Genomic DNA, 4,020 nt, shown 5'->3' with positions numbered 1-4,020 from the left:
GGTTCCAAATCGAGTGAAAATATTCTTCTTGATGAACTTCAGCACTATCCTGGCATCATTGGTGGGGGTAGCAACAGCTTCTACCCATTTCGACACATAGTCAACTGCAACAAGTATATACTTGTTTCCAAAGGAAGGTGGGAAAGGCCCCATGAAATCAATGCCCCATACATCGAACAATTCAACCTCCATTATTGGAACAAGGGGCATTTCATGCTTTCTTGTAATGTTCCCTGTTCTCTGGCACCTGTCACATTTTTTAACAAAAACATTAGCATCTTTAAACAAGGAGGGCCAGTATAGACCTGACTGCAGCACTTTAGCTGCTGTTCTTGCTCCAGCAAAGTGTCCTCCATAAGGGGAGTTGTGGCATTGCTCCAGTATTTTCTGTTGTTCTCCTTCAGGGATACACCTTCGAAGTAATTGGTCAGAACACCTTTTGTAGAGCAAAGGGTCGTCCCAGAAATACTGCTTAGCTTCATGATGGAACCTCTTTCTCCCTTGGTGATTCAAGTGGTATGGCTCTATTCCGGCAGCCAGGTAGTTTGCAATATCTGCAAACCAAGGAGCTTGTTTTTCAGAGATCATCAGAAGCTGCTCATCAGGGAATGTCTCCTTGATATGATCTCCTTCTTGTGGGCTTGCCCTCTCTAATCGAGATAGGTGGTCAGCCACCTTGTTATCACTTCCTCTCCGGTCCTTGATCTCAAGGTCAAATTCTTGGAGCAACAGTACCCATCTAATTAGTCTTGGCTTGGCATCCTTCTTAGCAAAGAGTTGCTTGATTGCTGAATGATCAGTGAATACTGTGACTTTGGAGCATATTAGATATGAACGAAACTTGTCACATGCAAATACAACTGCCAGCATCTCCTTCTCCGTCACTGTGTAGTTGGCTTGTGCCGGAGTAAGAGTTCTACTAGCGTAGTAAACAGTTCTGAAGACTTTGTCTTTTCGCTGCCCAAGAACTGCTCCCAAGCCGAAATCGCTGGCGTCACACATTAGTTCAAAAGGAAGACTCCAATCTGGGCTTTGAATGATGGGTGCGGACACCAGCCTCGACTTGAGCTCCAGGAAGGCTGTCAAACATTTTTCATCAAAATTGAACTTCCTGTCTTGCTCCAGAAGTTCACAAAGTGGTTTGGCGATTTTGGAGAAGTCTTTAATGAAACGTCTGTAGAACCCAGCATGTCCCAAGAAGCTTCTGATCCCTTTTACTGTGGTAGGGGGAGGTAGCTTCTCAATTGCTTCCACCTTAGCCTTGTCCACCTCGAGGCCCTTGCTTGAGATTTTGTGTCCTAGCACAATGCCTTCTCTTACCATGAAGTGGCATTTTTCCCAATTCAGCACTAAATTGCTCTTGACACATCTTTTCAATACCTGTTCAAGGTTATTAAGGCAAGTAGGAAAAGAGCAACCAATGACAGAAAAATCATCCATGAAAATTTCTACTGCTTCTCCTACCAAATCAGTAAACAAAGCAAACATGCATCTTTGAAAAGTTGCAGGGGCATTACATAGCCCAAAAGGCATTCTTCTGAATGCAAACGTCCCAGAGGGGCACGTAAAAGTGGTTTTGTGTTGGTCTTCAGGAGCAACCGGGATTTGGTTGTATCCCGAATACCCATCTAAGAAACAAAAGAATTCTTTCCCAGCTAGATGATCCAGCATTTGGTCAATAAAAGGAAGGGGGAAATGATCCTTTCGGGTAGCATTATTTAATTTCCTGTAGTCTTGACAAATCCTCCACTCAAGCCATTTGATGATTTCTTTTCTTACCACCTCCTTCATATTGGGATTCAGCCTCCTTTGATGCTCCACAGATGAGCTGTCAGGGTCTTGGAGCAAAATCTTGTGCATGCAAATTGTTGGGCTAATTCCTTTTATGTCAGCCATGGTCCAGCCGATTGCTCCTTTGTAATCTTTGAGCTTTTGTGTGAGTTGAAGTTCCTGTTCATGGGTTAGCAAAGAAGAAATAATCACAGGGAGAGTGTTGTCTTTACCCAAATAAGTGTATTTCAGGTGTTCAGGTAAGGGTTTTAACTCCAAGGTAGGTGGTTGCTCTACTGAAGGCAATTTCGGTCTTTGCTCCTGCTCTGATCGGTTTAAGGATTCAAAGACCCTTTCTTTCCTTCCCTGGGGTTGGTGGAAACTGATGGATGCAAGGTATTCTTGATCGAAATGCTAGAGCATTCCTCAGTGTTATCTTCATCAAACTTTATTGCTTTCATGACATTAAACTTCACTTCTTCTCCGTTTACACTCATAGAAAGTTCACCCTTTCTGACATTTATGATAGCATCACCGGTAGCCAGGAATGGTCTGCCCAGAATTATTGGAACTTCTTGATCTGCTTCAAAATCTAAGATGATGAAGTCAGCTGGTAGAATGAACTTGTCTACTTGGACAAGGACATTCTCAATTTTTCCTTCTGGCTTGGCTATAGATCGGTCTGCAAGTTGAAGAGTGACTGTGGTTGGTCTTGCTGCTCCTATGTCAAGCTGCTTGAAGATGGAAGCTGGCATTAGATTTACACTTGAGCCCAGATCACAAAGTGCCCGACCAAGATAGTTCTTCCCAACTGTACACGGGATGGTGAATATACCAGGATCCTTTAGTTTGGGAGGAATTTTAGTCAGGTACTTGCACGATTGTTGAGTGAGGGCTACGGTCTCAAACTCTTCGATCTTTCTTCTTTTTGACAAAATGTCCTTCATAAATTTTGCATACGAAGGCATTTGCTCCAGAGCTTCTACTAGAGGAATGTTTATGTGAAGTTGTTTCATCAAGTCAAGAAACTGGCTAAACTGCTTATCCTCGTGTTGCTTTTTCAACCTCTGTGGAAAAGGAGGCTCAATCGGTTCACTCCTTCTCTTGCATGGGGGCACAGTTGGAACTGAAACTGGTTCACTGACTTTTGTTGCTCCAAGGTCTGCTACAGGTGTTGCGTCATCCGGTTTGATTTCAGCAGACTCATTGCTCTGGACCTTCTCTTCTGGTCCTGTCTGAGCTTCAAGGTGCTTCAACTTCCTTTCCTATGGGCTGTTTTGCTGGTTCGCGCTTTCGAGGTCGTGCCACTAAATCTGGGGGTGGTAAAGTCTTTCCATCTCGTAGGCTTATAGCATTACAATGCTCCTGGTTATCCTGAGACGGCTTTTCTGTGTCACTAGGGAGTGTCCCTGGTTGCCTCTGTTTGAGTGCTCCAGCCAGCTGACCAATTTGGGTTTCTAGGTTTCGCATGGCTGCGCTGTTCTGATTCATGTACTCCTTGACAGAAGTCTCAAAGGATTGGGACTTCCCTTCACCCTTATCCCAGTTTTGTTGGTTCTGCCTGGGATACGGGGGTCGGTTCTGGTAGTTTCCTCCACTACCTCCAGCATTATTCTGATTCCTCCAGCCTCGGTTATTGTTCCCTTGATAGTTGTCATTGCTCCTGTTGTTGTTGTCATACCCTCCTGCATAGCACACAGCAGCTAGATTGTTACAGTCCTCATATTCATGAGGACCTCCACAAGTGGGGCAACTCTGACTTGATTGAGTCAAGAGAAGTTGCTCAGTTGGTTTTTTCTGTTCCATGGGCTTCCAGTTTTTTATAGTGTTCTGGAGCGAAGCCATTTGTGCTGAAAGAGCATCAGCTGAGCTTAGCTCAAGAACTCCTACTTTCTTAGGAGCACTGTGTCGTGTGGAAGGCCATGAAATATGTTTTTTTGAAAGTTTTTCCAACAACTGGTAGGTTTCTGGATAAGTAAAATCCAAAAGATCTCCCCCTGCAGCTGCATCAACAGTTGCTTTCAATGGTGGGGTTAAGCCATGATAAAACGTGTGAATGATGCCCCAATCAGAAACTCCATGATTCGGGCAAATTCGTATCAACTCTTTAAAGCGTTCCCACGCTTCATACAGACTTTCTCCATCATACATTTGAAAGGAAGCTATATCAGCCCTCACTTGGGCTTGTTTTGCTTGGGAGAAAAATCGGGTAACAAACTGTTCCGCCAATTGCTCCCAACTGGTGATGGA

The 4,020-nt window shown here is 44.2% G+C and overlaps 1 non-coding gene across 1 annotated transcript; it reads left to right on the top strand.

The window, feature by feature from the left end:
* The first annotated feature begins 3,844 nt into the window (after positions 1-3,844).
* On the top strand, positions 3,845-3,949 carry LOC133317405 (small nucleolar RNA R71). The gene has a single exon (XR_009752312.1). It is a non-coding gene; the product is annotated as a small nucleolar RNA R71 (small nucleolar RNA).
* Positions 3,950-4,020: the final 71 nt, after the last annotated feature.

Source organism: Gastrolobium bilobum, unplaced genomic scaffold (genome assembly GCF_033153095.1).
Source record: "Gastrolobium bilobum isolate Gb01-03AN ecotype WA unplaced genomic scaffold, APGP_CSIRO_Gbil_v1 utg74915, whole genome shotgun sequence".
In the NCBI taxonomy this organism is placed as follows: Eukaryota; Viridiplantae; Streptophyta; class Magnoliopsida; order Fabales; family Fabaceae; genus Gastrolobium; species Gastrolobium bilobum.
Note: the sequence above shows the minus strand (reverse complement) of the source record. Positions and strands in the feature narration are given on the sequence as shown.